Source organism: Macaca fascicularis, chromosome 7 (assembly GCF_037993035.2).
Source record: "Macaca fascicularis isolate 582-1 chromosome 7, T2T-MFA8v1.1".
NCBI classification, from domain to species: domain Eukaryota; kingdom Metazoa; phylum Chordata; class Mammalia; order Primates; family Cercopithecidae; genus Macaca; species Macaca fascicularis.
Genome location: NC_088381.1, coordinates 93,984,909 through 94,002,835, shown reverse-complemented (window position 1 = coordinate 94,002,835; position 17,927 = coordinate 93,984,909). Strand labels below are relative to the sequence as shown.

General features: G+C 38.8%; 1 long non-coding RNA gene across 1 annotated transcript; it reads right to left on the bottom strand.

Annotated features, from left to right (window-relative positions):
* Positions 1 to 7,010: 7,010 nt before the first annotated feature.
* LOC135971946 (uncharacterized) lies at positions 7,011 to 17,536 on the bottom strand. Its single transcript, XR_010588376.2, has 3 exons — positions 17,456 to 17,536; positions 8,970 to 9,104; positions 7,011 to 7,427 (listed from the first exon to the last, which is right to left on the bottom strand). It is a non-coding gene; the product is annotated as an uncharacterized lncRNA (long non-coding RNA).
* Between the last annotated feature and the right edge of the window lie 391 nt (positions 17,537 to 17,927).

Here is a 17,927-nt window from a genome sequence, read left to right as displayed (position 1 = left end):
AGCTACCCCGGTAGGCTGAGGCAGGAGAATCGCTTGAATCCAGCAGGCTGAGGTTGCATTGAGCAAAGATTGCACTCCAGCCTGGGTGACTGAGTAAAACTCTGTCTCAAAAAAAAAAAAAAAAAAAAAAAAGAAGGGAAGGAGGCTGCCCTCGGGATGTCAGGATGTGCAATTTTTAAAATATACAGACTGTCCACAAGTCAAATTAACAATCCCATAGGTTTCTTCTGTGCTTTACTATGTTAAAATTGGTATTTCTTTTTCTTTTCTCTCTTTTTTTTTCTCTTCCTTGAGGCAATCTCGCTCTGTCGCCCAGGCTGGAGTGCAGTGGCGTGATCTTGGCTCACTGAAACCTCCACCTCCTGGATTCAAGCGTTTCTCCTGCCTCAGTCTCCTGAGTAGCTGGGATTACAGGCACATGCCACCACATGTAGCTAATTTTTGTATTATTTTTAGTAGATATGGGGTTTCACGATGTTGTCCAGCCTGGTCTCCCTCCTGACCTCAAGTGATCCGCCCACCCCAGCCTCCCAAAGTGCTGGGATTATAGGTGTGAACCACCGCACCTGGACAGAAGTGATTATTTCAAGAGGAGAAAGGAGAAGAAAATCTTTGCAATCTGTAGATGTGAATGAAAAACAAAACAAAGCAACACTTCACACCTAAAGGTAATGAATCTTGCAGGATGGTACTCCAAGTCAGCTGTTCAGGTCATATTCTCATCTTTGACTTCTCAGAAGGCAGAGGAGAAACTCATTACCACTGCTCGCTTTCTGTGCAGCCATATAACTGGCTGTCTGCTCTGCATCTTGCCAAGTGACATGCTTGAAGCCCCCAAATCTCATCCCACCACAAATCCTATAGGGATCTCAGGAATAGAGGAAGGAAAAAAGAAGATGTTGCTCAAAGAGAGGCTACATACCTAAGATATGTCAGCCAGTAGCTCTTACTTGGGCAGAAAAACTACGAAGGATTACTTCTGTCTCATCATTCTTGCCCGTTCAGATTACTTATTCCAGCAATCAGTCTGCAACTGACATATGGACATTGTTGATTTATCGATATTACTCTGTTCTATGCAAGGAGGCACCTGCACTGTTAATTATTTGGCATGGTGGGAAAGTGGAAACAGCTTTTGACTGGAAACCAGGAGACAGATTCCAGTTTTGGCCCTGCTCTTCACAGCTGATTGTCCTTGGGCATGTCATTTGCCTTTCTGGACCTTGGTTTCTGTAGGCGCATCATGAGGAAACTGGACTGGACCAGTCTTTCCATAAAATGTGATGCTCAGGAGAAGGAAGGCTTGGAAAACACTGTGCTCTGTCTTCTCTCTTCTCAGACACCCACCATCAACATGAATGTCCAGTTACAAAGAAATATTTTATGCTTGGTTGAATCATGTATTTCTCCATCTAATTTGACCAGCAAACACCCCAACATTTTTCTTTTCCTTTCTTTCCTCTCTCCTTCCCTTCCTTCCTTCTTTCCTTTTATTTTCATATATAAGAGAACCAGCATTTTATAGAACTCATATGGGAAAGGCAGGACTAAAGGAGCATTCTCTAGGTTCATTTGTTTGTTTATTTTGCTTCGATGCATGGAATCAGACCTGCTCAGAGTGTTATAATACAGAAACCATAATATATTGTTTTAATTATTGCTTAATTATTACCTAATTATACTTACTGATTTCCTAAACACTAATGAAATATGAACCCAAACAGACAAAATAAAATGCATTTTTAGCCCAAAAGAGTATCACCATTTTGTTCAGCATTCTTGGGAAGTGCAGTGATCTGCGTTTTAAAAATTTACCTAACTAGAAATTACCACTTAAATGGCAATATTTTATTTCTGCTATTCATTTATTCACTCATTCAAGTAACACTGAGAATTAACATTTTATTGTGCCTAAATTCCATTGGCTATCTGAGGAATCTTTCTAAAAACAATGTTTTTAAGTACAAAGAAAAAAAACCTACATAAGATTACAATGAACACATCAAAAATACATTTACCAACCAGGAATGGTGGCTCATACCTGTAATCCAAGCACTTTGGGAGGCCGAGGCTGGTGGATCACTTGAGGTCAGGAGTTTAAGACTGGACAATATGGCAACACCCTGTCTCTACTAAAAATACCAAAATTAGCCGGGCCTGGTGGCGGGTGCCTGTAATCTCAGCAACTTGGGAGACTGAGGCAGGAGAATCATTTGAATCCTCCAGGTGGAGTTTGCAGTGAGCTGAGACCACGCCCCTGCACTCCAGCCTGGACAACAGAGTGAGAGTCTGTCTCAAAAAAAAAAAAAAAAAAAAAAAGTAAAAAATATTTATCAAAATATTTTTCAAACTGTATAATATATATGTATTTTTTAAATGAATGCATCAATTGACAAGACCTGGCAATGGCTCCAATAATTGCCATAATTTAAAATTTGTGATGAGTGTAAATTTCTGTAACAATTTCAATGTGACAAATGCCACAGGTATGTAAAGATTCATAAAAGTGTGATATTTGTTGCGGATTATGCTTTCCAAAGATAGCTACAGTGTGAATGAAGATGCCTCGTGATGGTGCCAGCACAGGGCTATTAAGTTATCCCCAGCCTCTGAATCTTCCTGAAGCCATACATACCATGAAGGACAGACAAACAGTCTTTACTGTCCTCTTTCCAGATTCCCAATCCAAAGAATAGATGGCCATAATACAATGTTGCTTTTTGTCACTTGGTTTTAAAATGTTTGTTAAGCAGTGATAATAGTCACAACAGTGCCATCATAAAGTGCATGTAAGTCCTAAGAAAAGGGCTCTGCTACCAGTAGTTTCAATGCCAGGACTGTGCAGCTCAAAGAGAAGTACTGTCCAGCTCTTAGAATTGAGCAAATGAATGGCTGGTGTTCCAATTAAATGAAGTAAAGAATAAAGGACTAGATAGAATTTTAAGGGAAATGAGGGTAGAAATTATAAGCTTTATTTAGGCACATTTTTAGTTTTTCATGCTACTGGGCATTCAAATGCTTGAAATGCAGATCAGCAACTCAGAAGAAAATTCTGAGTTAGGGAGAAGGCTTGGGAACATCGTCATGTATGGGGTAGTGAAGTACAGGTAGTCGTCATGTACAGGTGGCTACCAAGCCACCAGCTTGGTAGATTTTACATAGCATATAGCGAGAAGAAGGAAGAAAAAATCTGGAGATAGGAAACTTGGGAGAACCTAAATGTAATGAGTAAAGGAAATTGGGGAAGAAAAATGAGACATGGCCAGTGTGGGAAAGAGATGACTAAGAAAAAGTGATGTCGTGGAAACCAAAGATATTTTTCAAGCTATACATGCCCTTGCCTTCACAGACATTTGAATTTACTTTTTTTTTTTTTTCTAGTGGGTCCCCACACTAAGAATAACTTATTGTTAATGTTTGGTTTTTATGCATGCAAATGGCTTATGGTCAGATAAAATGTTGAGAATCATAGTCAGGCTAACATACATAAGACATAGAAACACTGCTGGTTCTGGCAACTAAGAGAAAATAACTCTAAATAATCTACAGTTTCCTTCCTTCTAAGAACATAGAGAATGCAGTTTAACATTTTCATGCTGACTTGATCAGTTTTAGGAACATAAGACAGTAAACCTTAGAATTAAATTTTGCCTTCGGAGGCAGCTGTTGTAGGCCAGGACTGGTTTAGTTTTTAACGAACTCCCATTGCTCTGTGGTTGACTACTTTGTGGTTCCACATTCTTCTCTCTCTCAGGGCTATTGTGGTTTGTGGTCTCCCCACAGTATGATTTTCTCCTAATTGGTGGTTTTAGTCCCTTCTCTCTTTAGGCAATCTTTTCAGCCATCTGTGGGTCTGCTTCTGGTTTCTATGACTCCCTATTCTCTACCTGGGCTGTTGTTGGCTGCTTCAATTGCTTTTCTCTCTATTCAATGTAACTAGTATATTTGTTTTGTGTGGCTACTGTAACAAGGTACTACACACTTAATGGCTTTAAATAACACAAATTTACTAACTCACAGTTCTGGAGCTAAGAAGTTTGGATGGGTCTCCTGAGCTAAAGTCAAATTGTGTGGGGGTTGTATTCTTTTCTGGAGGCACTGGGGAATAATCTACTCCTCGGCTTCTGGGAGCCACCCCCATTACTTGATTCTTTATCTTCCATTTCCACTTTCAAAGCCAGCAATATTGGCTTTTCATGCTTCTATTTCTTTAGTTCTCCTTTTTCTGCCTCCCTCTTCCACTTATACATTGTAATTATGATGGTCTCAGCAGATAATCTAGGATAACCACTCTATCTCAAGGTTAGCTGATTAGCAACTTTAATTGCCTCTGTCATCTCCATTCCCCTTTGCCAAGTATCATAGTATATTCACAAGTTACAAGGATTAAGATATCGGTATCTTTGGGGGAGCATTATTCTGTCTGCTCCACCTAGGAAAATACCAAGATTATCCAATACAGTATGTAAAATTATATCAATGCATCTGTATCTCAGGAGACTATAATCTTTGCAATAGCTGTTTTCACTGGATTTGGTAGCATTTTCTCTTCAAACTTAAAGGCTCTTCTGGAAGGTTGAATTTGCTGAATCCTGACCTTAAAATCTGGGAGACAGAGGTGACATTATATCAATTTTTATACTGAACCAATTCCTGAACAATACTGTACACATTCAAGTAGTACCAGGATTATTTAAAATATTTCAACCAATGAATATCAAATTATTGGTAGACTGCAATGCTCCCAAGTATCTCTATGATGTCTAGTTTGTGGCAGTTTGAAGTAGATTCCACAGTTATAAGGTACCAGGGTCACCCCAGGAGCTTCAGGTTGAATCTAAGCTAGCATCCACCTTCTCACAGAAGCAAGCATCCAGAAGGATCTTGTTTTTGCTAATTCTGCTCCAGAGTTAAGGCAAGAGTAGAAGGAGTTTATACCTCTATTAAATTGAACTGCTTGTAATCAGCTGTTCAACTTTCTGTATTTTACTAGAGGACAGGAACTGTGCCTTGTTAAACTTCATTTCCCTATCTTAAGGTGGGTCCTAAGTAAGTTTTAATTCGGAGGGGTAGATGATGTAATAATCTTGAAGGCAGGGAGAACTGGTTCAGATAATCATAGGGTACACTGAGATGACCCATGGAAGGGCAGCTCAATTATCAACCACTTCACTTTCGTAACAGGGTCTTTCAATACATGGGTACAGACCTAGGTAGTTGCAGGGCTAGATCTTAGCTGTAGCTCGTTGTGAGCCATCAAAGTGGCCTTATTAATGGTATGAGTAGGGGAATGTGTGAACTAAATGTGTCTAAATCACATCATTTTAAATATAGATGGAACTGCATTGTGTAAAATGCTAGTTTTGAATCAGACAGAGCGGGGTTTGTGACATTTATTAGGCTGCGCCATCTTATTGTCTCTGTCCTTCAGAGCTGGCCTCAGGCTTGGCGGATCTGCTGCATTTGATCTGAGCCCCAAGGAGTCTGAAGCTTCACTATGTCTGCTTTTCCTTCTTTTTCCCTTCTCCTAGGAATCAACATTTTCATTATAAAGGGCTTCTTTCTGGCATTCACTCTTCCAGGGTTGCTCCCTTTTTATCATCCTAACCAATAGCGGTTTTCCCAATGCCCTCTCACTGAACCCCCCGCCACACATACCAAAGTTTATGATCTAATAAAAGATAGATCAGTACAAAAGTAAGAATATTTCTAAGAATCATAGAATATCAATTCTACAAGGGTCTAGCCGGGGTACACCTACATCTGCTCTTTGCAGATACCTACCACCCATCTCAGTTCGGTGTCTTGAAGTTGCAAGCCAAAGTTTAGAGTCTTTATGGGTTATTAGTTTTATAGTGTGATAAATTATTTTAAATATTTTAAGTTTGAGACAGACTCAAATAGAATATGGAGTAGGAGTAAATACTTAACTCATTTTTTAAGAAAATAAAAACTTGACATGTTTTGGCAGGCTTCGGGGCAGTAGCTTCCTCTATGTTTTAGAGATACTTTTGGAAAGTTGGAGAGCATAGATCTAAATTTCTCATATACTGAGGTGGAAACTAAAGTGCAATGCAGAATTAAAGCTTGAGTCCCCTGGCCCGGCCTGGGTTTTCTCCCTCTAAAGCATAGTGCTTGGTGCTAGAGAGGGAAAGGGACATTTCACTTCCTTTTCAAGGTCCCCATTGCGTTCCGGGGAGAGTGACCTGCCTGATCCCTATCATGATTAATGTGGTTTCTGAAGCATGAGATCTGATTATGACCCCATGTTGTTATATTTAATTACAAATCTCATTACGGCCCTGGCCATAACACCATGTAGCCCTCTTTGCAGTCACCTTTGCTGATCTGACTGCCTGAAGGTTTATCTTTATGATTTACTCTAAATTGTTTTAGAATCATAGACTTCTAGAGCTGGAAGGGAGGTTAGAGATCATGAAGTTCAATCCCCTCATTTTCCAGATAAAATTACAGAGGCCCCAAAGAGAATAAGTCATCTTCCAAAGGTCATTTCGTAGAGGTGGGACAGGAACGTGGGGTGCCTGATCTGCAGGCCACGGATGGTTCTCTCTATATCATGCTGCCCTGCTAAGTGACACACTTTATCACACTGTCTCCTCACTCCCCCTGCTTTGTATTATGTGACAGCTTCATAACATGCACAGGTTATATCGTACTATCTTTTTCAGTACAAAGTTAGTCACAAATTGTATCAGACAGCAAAGTTCTTTGAGTTTTCAGGTAGAGTATGCTCCCTCAGATTATTCACCTTTCTGGGCCTTGATTTTAGTTTAGCAACATGGTTGCAGATTAACCTGCTCTCTATGAAGAAAGACATGAAGCCAACTAAACTAAGTCTTGCCAAATAAAGACAAATCTAGACGTAGGTAAGAAGAGACTATTTGAAACAATTATTGCAATGCGGGAGAAGGACCTTTGCAAAAGCAGGAGGGGCTTAAGCAATAGGGAAAATGCTCAATCAAGAAGGTCTCTAAGCATCTCGAAGGTCATGTGTTCAAGGACTTTTTATAGGGAGAAATAAACAAGGCTAGGAAGAACTATGACGGGGGGACGTGGGACAAGTAGGTAGTGTGACTGTACAGTTGATGAGAGAATGCATTTAGAGTGAGTTAATTTTTGGGAGGGGGTCTTTGAGGAGGCACTGTTCCACATTCCCATGCAGGCACAGGCTGAAGGTCGCTCAAAGTTCAGGGTCCTGAGGAGAGGAGAGAAGCCTGGAAGTTGGAATGAATTAGGCTACTGGGTATTTTGTCCAGATTGGCCAGTGAGGACAAACAGTTCAGGTAATATGAATGGGAATTTGGAGGGTCTGTGTCTATCCTTGTCATTGGTAAACAAGGTGGTCATCTGTGAGAGTCTTCTCCAAGTCATCCTGGAAAGGGTGTTTCTTTAGAGGAAGCCATTTCCTAGAACACAAAAGCGTGGGAGCACTTCTTGACTGTAGCTATTTTCCAAGAGCACAGGGCTCAGACAGAATTCAACATTGTCAGTCCTTAGTAATATCCACATCTCCTTTCAGGAAAACTTTCTCATATCACATGCTTGGCTTTCTGACTTTCTCCTTTTTGCACAGGGGAGGTTGTGATGGCTCTGGCACTATATCTGAGAAAGTTAACTTACTAATTGGCACTTAACAGCTTTCTCTTTGCCTTCTTAAAATGGGGCTAAACACCCACTTATTCCTTGGAGTCTATAATAAGGGTATAAAGAGTCATCACTACTTTTTTTTCCTCTTTATAAGCACTGAATAATGCTTAGAATTGAATGGAATGGGTAGACGCTTAGGGTGTGAGCTTTGGCTTTGTAAAGTACAGTATGCCCTTGAATTGGCTTAGAAACAGCCCATCCATGAATAATAATTCATAAGATCATGTGAACCCTCTTGCAAGAGCTGTGTATTAAGACCTGTTTAATGTGAGGCTACAGAGTCCTTTGAAGCCAATTCCAGGGATAGGAGGGTGAATGGTAGCAGTGATTCTGGTTCCCTGAAAGTTCTTTACCAGCCAAGAGGAGAGGCTTGAAGCTTTGCATTGTTTTTAAACCTGCTCCTGAGAATTACAATGGAGAACTTACCAGCTATGTGAAAGACTGGGTCATTTGCTATGATGCTAAAAATCTAGAAAGAGACAAAGTGACTACTAGAGGTCAGAATATAAGACAGTTTGTTCCATCTTTGATCAAATCAGCCTTTGCAATTGCTAAACCTCAAGGTCAATAAGTAGTGTGCAAACTTAGTGACTCAATTGAGGTGAGCAGCAAAGTTCAGCAGTAGCTGACTTTTTGCTCCCACATTCATTGTAGACAAAAAGTCAGGTTTTTTAAATTTTGTTTTATTTTTACATAGTCCTACTGAGGTTTCATTTTAGAATACTAAATCACTGCAGCCAAAGATAACCCAGAGATACAAATAATGAAAGTCAAACTTGTTCTGACACTGCATCTTTTGCCCAGGGATCTCACATCACCTTTCTAAATTCCTGGACAGTACAGAAGCACATGCTGAGTCTTTTGGCAGGACTCGTCTTACCTGCAGGGTAAGTAGGTCACTGCCTATTATAGGCCTGGATTGAAGGTCCTTGAAATTACTTTTCCCAATGCCTGCCTTCATTTCTACTAGTAGATTTATTCTTTTGTACTAAATCCTGTACTAAACTGCAAAGTAGCTTGTGGGGAGGAGGGAGGTGTGAGAAATTAATCCATCCCTAGTCTAACTGAGCTTTGATTTTTTGGAACTGGTTTGGATCCTGGGCAGAGTGGAAAAGACTTTCTAGGCAGGGTGAGTAGAACTGAATAGCAAGGTTGGCTGATCTGGGAACTATTACAGGGTAATAAAATGACAATTCTCTCAGCTTCCCTTTGCCTTTCTTTCCTACTTTTTCCCCAAATTTATCTCTGTACCCTAGAGGAAGAGATGTTTCTCTCCATCTATATGAGGCTAATCTCTTTACCTTTACTGTCCATCACTTAGTCTTATCTGAGACTTTTCTCCATCATGCATTATCTTGCTTTCCTATACATTCATTTTCTTCCTCTCTGTTGATTTCTTCTCTTCAGCTTACAAGTTAGCCCAGATACATTTCTTCCTAAAATAAAAAATAAAATGTAAACAAATACCCAAATCTTCAAACAAAAAAGGCAAAACACCTTCCCATAATTTCAAGTCCTATGTCCCAGTTACTGTCCTGTTTACTCTCACAAAAAAAGATTTTTAAGAGGGTCTCTAGGAATGCTTTGTACTGCAAATTGTCAAAAACCTGAACAGCCAAGGCAAAACAAATAAGGATTTATTACCTTTTCACAAACCAAAAAATCTGGAGTTAAATTTTTGCTTGTATTGGCCTCTTGTGTCCTTAAGGATTGACACTCTTTTTCCATCTTACAATTTTGCCATCCTTAACATGATTCGTTTACTATGTAAATTTGTTACCTCATAATGCTACACGGCTGCCACAGCATCAACATCACAGCTGAATTCAAATACACAAGTAGGAATATAGCCAGTGCTCTTCACCCTCCATACCTTGTCCCCTTTCCTCTTCAGTGACTATCTTTAAGAGAAAAAATAAATATCCCTAAAGACTCACAGCAGATTTCTCTTTAGAGTTTATTGCCTATAAGCAATGATCCCTATTTGCAAAGGAGATTCTGAGAGTAGATATTTGGTGTTATAGCTTATAGTGTGGAGATGGGTAAGGGAGAAGAAGGTTGAGAATAGTTTTAGTGTGGGCACGGTGTCTACCACAGCATTTCTACTTCTTCACCTTTTGGTCACTTCTCACCCAGTAAAATCTGTCTTTAGTCCCCTGTCCTCTGTGACCTGCTAAGGTCATCAATATTCTTTCAAGGCATCTCTGTGGTGCTTTCACTGTTGGTGACCCCATGTTGAGCTCTCTCGTGTTTCTTCAGTTGCATTTCTGGTTGCCCCTTCTCCGTGTTTCTTGGTTTTCTTGTTCTCTACCCACCCGCTAAATACAAGTTTCCTTGGTGTTTCTTCTCTGCCCTCTCTTCTGTCCTTTCTACACAGTCTATCCAAATGATCTCACATCTATTTAAGGCTTTGACTTACACAGTAGTTATGCTTACAACTCTTTTTTGAGCTCAGATTTCTCTCATGTCCAGATCTGCATATACAATTGCCCAACTCTACCTAAATTTGTAAGCTCAAAATATCCCAAAACAAATTTTCTTCTAAAACACTCTGCTTCTTTTGTTTCAAATTATTCTGAATCATAACATGATTCCCATCATCATCTAATGACAATGAGAAAAGTGGAAGTAGATTGGACTCATTCTTTCTCATTCCTATGTTAGATGGAAGTCTAAGTAGTATGTAGTCTACTGACCAATTACTTTCTGCATCCATTTCTTTCTTTCCATCCTCACTTTTCCTACCTTAGTTTAAGCTTTTGTAAATTTTTCACTTGCATTACAGGCCTAACTTACTATTTGATTTCTTTCTATTCTTACCACTTACATTCTATCCTACATTCTTACACCAATATCTTCCCTCAAACTTGAGGGATTAATCAGAGTCCCACCCTTAGGGTCATACCTATTCTATAAAAAAGAACATCCATAGAGTTCTACATGATGCAGATTCTCTCTTTTCTAATGTATTTCTCAATGCTTCAATGAAGAAATGTTTCCCGGGTCTTCTTGTGGAATGTAGCTGCCGATGGGTATGCAGGTTGCACATGTATCTTCAAGACTTTAGATTCCCTCCTATACTTTATACCAGAGCAGTCTGAGCTCATTAACAGCTGGTCATCATTGAGTCCAAATTTTAGCTAACCAGCCAATTAAGCTGTTAGAGCCATCTTCAGCTTGAGAGCTAACACATTAAATCCATAGTCTCTAGTAAGTACAGATATATCAATTAATTCAGTTAGATCTAGCATTACCTTTCACTCTCCTTGGTCTTTTCTAACACCCTTAGAATCTACTCCCATACTCTTCAGGTTTCTGCCAATATATGTAAGCAAAGTCTAGTAACATATTTGGTTTGTAAGCTATTTTATCCTCAATCATAGCATGTACCTCTCCCACCTTGAGCATGCTGAGATTTCAACCTACTTGTGGGTCCAGTGGCAGCATGAGAAATTTGCAAGGTGGAGGGTATTTAGGAGAATGAGTATCCCCTTTTAATATATCTGATCCAGGTGGGATGATCACAGGACTTTTAAGCACAGAAAAGCTAGTCTCCTCTGACGAGGTAGGGCAATTACTTTCACCGGCAAAGAAGATTCAAAGCGATTTGGGATTAGAGAATGTCAGTTTCATTTGAGTCCAACCATATATCACAAGTCAGACTTTTAAGGTCTCATGCTTTCCCAACCAATATCCTAACATTCACAAAAGAAATTTGTGATATTGTGAATTCAACTGTTGTTGTAAATAATATTAATAAAACCATACACAAATAAATGTTACCTTTGATTTTCAGTGATAGCATCTAATACCTATAATTAAGAAGGGATTCTGGTTCGCAAACCTTGACTGACAGTTAAAGGACCTGAGCTTGTCATTGTCTTTCTCTAAGCACTCTAGTGCACTCAGGAGAATTCATCACACACCCTAATTCTTTAGTAATCCTTGGATTACTGTCATAGGGTCAAGTGCTGCAGTTATTTGGACTCCCAATGCACATGCTTCAGTTGGCACCTCATCACAAGCAACCACAGGTGACAACTTGAGTACTTGTGATGCCACTGCATGCCGTAGATTAGTAACATCCACTTCCCATTGTTGAGGAGCTCAGCACTCAGCTCAAGACCAGAGGCAAAACCAAACCAATTCCCAGATCATATCCTTGCAGATCTATCTCCTGGGACCTCTCTCAGTACCAATTCTGAGTCAATTCAGAAACTAATTAGGAAACATAAATACAGTAATTTGAACAAAAATAGTCCAATATTAAGACTTATTAACCATAACAGAGGATTAGAGTTATTGGACTAGGATATCTAGAGAGGATAGGGAGTGGCCACTGCTAAGAAGATTCAAGTAGAATAAGAACAAATCTGGAAGAGCTCCTGTGCCCCTACCATGACTGATATTCAGTCTTCACTGAGAAGGGTGTGAACTTGGGCCACTGCATGACAGAGAAGTTCACTGAGATGTTCTGGCTGGACTCTACAGACAGCCATTCTCGGAAGTAGTCAGAATCCTGCCATAAAAATGTACACCAGAATGTGGGAACGGGGTCCCTTTATCACCCTCTAGCATCCTCTAGTAATAAAGCATAAGAAAAATGCTCCAATATCACAAGCAGGGAAAAGAAGGGTGGATTTGGAGCTGAACAGCAATAAATTGATAAGTGGCTTATCTGGACCTTCTCCTTCAAGATGAACTTCAGAATCCTTAGGATGACATCAAAGAACATGCATACAGTGACTCTTCTTGTATATACCACTTTATTATCCAGCCATGATAATATTTTTAGAGTCTCCTAAACATTGCATATTCTCTCCTCTATGCCTTTGCATATAATTTTCTCTCAATCTCTGTACTCCCTCATTATCAATATAGTTACCTTTTATGTAGATAACTAAATAAAAGCCTGCTGGGCTCTGCTTAAAGAACATTTTCCTGTTTCCAGGAAAATATTTCAGTAAGTGCTGAGTAATTGTTGACTGTATAACTGGTCTGAATCACCCCCAATTCTTCCTGAAGCTGAACTGAGTGCCCCACTTCTATGATGTCCCACATGTTCCCCTAGCACAGAATTAATCAAACCATATGGTGATGGTTGATTTTCTTTCTCTCTCCTGTGATACTGGAAACTCACCAGTGCCTAGAACTGGATCTTATTCATTTCTTGAGACTCCATGCCTCATACAGTGTTTGGGACACAGTGGATTCAATGGATAAACATAACTATAAAATATATGTTTCACATTATTGTTATTATTTTCAAGAAAAATACATTAAAAATCTTAATTTATACATCAATTTTTACTTACGGACGAGGATTTAAAGAAAGAATGATGATTTATTTGCTTTCTAATCAAAGGCTAATTTGCCCTTGCTCCTTTGAGATACAGTTTTTATCACGTCAAAGAGTATTTTTAAAAATAGGTAGTAAAAGTCACTTTGGGGATCTAAAAGTAGTTTATTTGCTGAGGGAGTTAGTGATGTAAAATTTTATTTTGACTAAATACTTTTCTTGATGAAAGAATGCAGGATGATAAGGAGAAATATTTTATTTAAGTACACAAATACAAAACATTCCTCACATGTCTTTTCATTTGTATTTTAAAAAATGATTGGTTTCACAGGGATGTAGTATTTATAGAGCATTAGGAAAGAAAGAGAATTAGGGCATAATTCAGACAATTGAATGCATACTTTCTGGAGTTACAGTCCTGAACCTCTTATATAATTCTATCCCGTGTGTGAGATTTTCAAAGGTATTGAGGGCATAGTAGAGAAAAGATAACGTGCATTACAAGTAACTGCTAAGTTTGTAGTTAGTATTAATTTAACTATAGAAAAGCTACAAATGAACTGTAGAGAACGGCCCATCAGTCATGGGTGAATTACTAGATCAGTCAACACGTGGAGTGTTTACAAGTGCCTGATAAAGGTTCTAGTTCATGAGAAATTTATTTGGAATTCTGTTTCAAAACATGGAAAACACACTGGCTAAAGGTATTCTAAAATTCTTCTTTTAAGGAAAACAAAATGAAAAGAGATGCTATGTCTGGTGGAAAGTCAGATTTTGTAAACAGTTGTGACAGGAGTGGAGGGGCTTGATTCATTTTAGGGAAGTTTTCTGAGTTTATCGTTCATTTTGTCATGTTTTGCAGAATTCCAGATGTTCTGTGAGATATTTGGTAATTATTTGGAAGGATGTAAATATCATTGGTTATTGTTCAACAGAGAAGTAAAGCAAGTAATAATAAACTTTTTTGAATATTCTCTGACATAGAAAAAAAACTAGTTGCTAAAATTTCCTGCCCTAGTGCTTTCCAGAAAATAACTAATAGAGGAAGAGCAATGTGAGCTCAATTTTCATTTACTTTTTAAGTTATGGCTTAATAAGAGAGAAATTCCAGCTTTGTGACCTCCTGTGCTGTTTCTTCTATTGTCTTGTCCATATGTCAATTGCAAACATTCTTCAGGTTTGGGAATTGTTTGTTTGGGTTTTTTTGGAGGGTGGCCATTATTTTCCTGAAAAATTATAATGGGGAGCAAATTCTCAAACAGAAATAAATAAGAGTAAGAAAAAACCCAAAAGTTAGTAATTTACTTCACCCCTTCCCATTCTCACTCATACTTAAAAAAAAAAAAACTGTCTTCAAAATAAACAAGCAAAAATAACAACTGCCTTTGCTTTGGTGCCATGCGGATGGTTCAGGTTTCCTTCCACATTGCTCCTGGTTAGGCAGTTGTTTCTCTCCTTATATTATTTTCTAATTCCTGCTGGCATTCAGGATGTCTCTCTCTCTCTGCCTCCAGGCTTCTCTGCTCCCTGAGGCTTTCTTTGTGCTTTTTCAAGTCTCTATTATTTCTTAGGCTCTTTTTCTTTATGCCTAATCCTGGAGAACCATAATATCTACTTAGATGTTTTAAAGTTTGTGAAATTCATCTTTGCTGGGGAAGGAGGTCTCATGCATTTCACCTCCCTAGTTTGATATCTGAAAGGAAGAGGCAGGAGAACAAAAGTGATGAGGAGGATTTGCAATAACCATAAAGACGATTATTGAAATTTCACTGTAAGTCAGGCACTTCTAAGGGCCTTGTTTGTAACAGCTCATTCAACCCACAGAACAGTCCTGTTGGTGTATTCGTAGGACTTTTCCTGCTGTACGGATGAGGAGGCTGAGACAAAGAGACCTTGGTTAACTTGCTTAAGTGTAGGACATTTTGGAGTTCTGACGTGGGACCAGGAAATGTGGTTTCAGAGTCTGCTTTCTTAACCGTGAGGCTATAGGATTAATATTTAATGTGTTGTAGGATTCTGAGCAATGTCCTTTTCTCCTCTTTGTACTTGCTGGTGAAACAGTCTTATGCAGTTACTGTTTACTACAAGCAAGAAGCAGTCACTAGACTGGAATCCTCTGTGATCTGACATCATGTTGACAACGTGGGGAAGAATACATGCACATCTGGAAGTAATAAAGATGCACTACATATTATAGTCTGATTGGCTTACTGGATTAAATAAATGAGTACAATTTGTACTTGGAACCTTCTTCCCCTTTTCCGGTCTCTTGGCCTGACTGCTGTGGATAGTCATATGCTTTTATCTGGTCGTGTTGAATCCAGGGGATGCAAACGCCCAGTTACCAATGTATTTTCCGGCCTTTCACAGCCTCCTATTGGCAGCAACCCAAGAGTCCCTTGCCTTCCTTGACCATGAGTTCCTTCTGCCATTTCAAGTCACTAGATAAATATGTTCCCTGCTCTACTATTTATGAATTCCTAGGCTATGATAAATAAAATGTTTTGCCTTTGAACAAAAACCCACAGTAATTAGCCCAGCTTTAGTTAGAGCACCCCCAAATACAATCAAGTATGTTTTTATATTTTGCTTCAAAATTGAATATCTGTTTGAATTCATTTCATCAACTTTTTTCCTTTCTTTTTCTGTTAATTAAGAGTTCTAAAAAAAATTGAATTGTGTTTACAAAGAAACAAAAATGATCTATTGGGACTGATGAATAGAAATTATTCTAAATGCCTTCATTCATCATTCCCCAGGTAGATTTTCTAAGAAAATACCGGTAAATGACTGGGAGTGGCGATGGTTGTGGAGTCTGTGGGGTTTCAGCTTTATTTATTCCCCTTGTGCACACATTCTCACCAATCATTTGCCCTGGGGCAAGTTGAGGTGGAGCAAAGTAGCTGGGTTATCATCTCTGATATTTAGATCATAACTACACCAGAATTAAATTAAAGGATACCTGGGAGTTCAGGCCTTTGCTGATGTTTATAGTTTCAGCATAAGAAAATATAAGGGAAAAAATGGTAAATTTGATCTGAACCTAAGGGAAAGAGAAAATCTTGTATTTCTAATTAAATTGCTGAGTTGGTTTAGAATCAATACATGCCTGAAAAAGATTTGAAACAGAAAAGAATTAATATTTGCTTTGGTCTTGCTAACTCCTTTTTCATTTTTTAAACAGTTTGAAGCAAAAAGAGCCTTCTTATTCAAACTATGTACAATGTCAGGAGCAATGATAAATTTGCCAGCAATCTGAAATGTCTCACCTTTTGACTTAGTGGATGCAAAATTATATCTAGTTGTGTAACAATCCTTTCTTTATCACTCCATATAAGTGTACACAAGTGAGTTACATTCTGTATAAGAGTCTCAGGAAAGATCACAAATTAAAAAGAGGAAGCAGGCCTCTCACGATAGGTTTCTAAAAGGCTGAGAGATTAATTCCATAGATAGCTCATCTGAAAACCAGTATTGCTCATGCTATTTCTTTATGAAAAAATTATGAATATATTTGCAGAGAATATGCTAAAATGTATAAAAAACCCTCCAGTTTAACAGAAAAAGCAGCAATACTCTATTATAGAAGTGGGTCCACTCAAAATGGGGGCTGCTTTTGTATTTCTCAATGAATATTATTTTAAGAAAAAAATACCACTTCGGTGGGGATTTGAGGAGTACATCTGTCCACTTGATGCCCCACTGAGAACATTTTGAAACTGACAGATTTTCTTTGCTATTGTTAGCTACTATTGATTAATAATTTGTTTATTTTTCATTTACATTTTGTGAAAACTTTCAAACACACAAGAGAGTAGAGAGAATAGTAAAATGAAACTGCATGTACTTGCACTTAGGATCTAATTTTGCCAGTGGGATTGAATCTAATATTTGTCTTTTTTTTTTTTTTTTTTTGAGAAAGGTCCTCTCTCTGTTGCCTAGGCTGAAGTGCAGTGTTACAAACATGGTTCACTGCAGCCTAAACCTCCTGGGCTCACTCAGCCTCCTGAGTAGCTGGGACTACAGGCATTCACTACCATACCTGGCTAATTAATAGTGAGACTGAGTCTCACTATATTGCCCAGGCTGGTCTCAAACTCCTGGATTCAAACGGTTTCCCCACCTCAGCCTCCCAAAGTGCTGAGATTACAAGAATGAGCCACTCCATCCAAACCTTCATATTTGTCCATCTTACTGTATAATTGTAAGTTTTCAAGAGTTCTTTAGAAGCTTCTTTCCCATCAAACAGCCCTAAAAGAAGTGAATCCATCACCACTAATTAGATTCCTTCTTCGTGGCCACCCAGCTCTTAATAAAAGTGATCTTCCAGTCGCTTTCAGTTGTTCCACCTCCAACCCCCATTTGATTGTTGTTGTCTGGTTGGTACAACTCTTTTGTGCCTTATGGCAGCTTAGAGTTTACACATGCCAATGGAGCTTCTGGCTATTTTAAATCTGTGGCATCCAGTTATCACCAGAGGTTACTCACCACAGTAGAAGTGGTCCAGATGTCCATTTTCTCTTGCTGTTCATATGCATTCTGCTTCTCTCCTTCTGTTCACATGAATCTGAGGTTAACCCAGTTTAGTGACTTGTTTAAAGTTTGTTGGTGCTGCTATAATGAAATACCAGAGACTGGGTAATTTATAAAGATCAGAAATTTTTTTTCTCACAGTTTTGGAGGCTGGGAAATCCATGATAAAAGTGCTGGCAGACTGATGTCTGTTGAAGGCTCTCTGCTGCCAAGATAGTTTCTTGTTGCTGCGCTTTCCCATGGTAGAAGGTGGAAGGGCAAAAAAGGCTTAGCTAGTTCTTTCTAGGTCTTTTTCGAGGTGCTAATCCCAATCATGGCCTAATCCTAATCAAGGCACCCCCTCTTAATACTGTTGTATTGGGTATTAAATTTCAACATGAATTTTGGCTAGGACGTAGTCAAACCATAGCACCCACTGTCTGTGTTT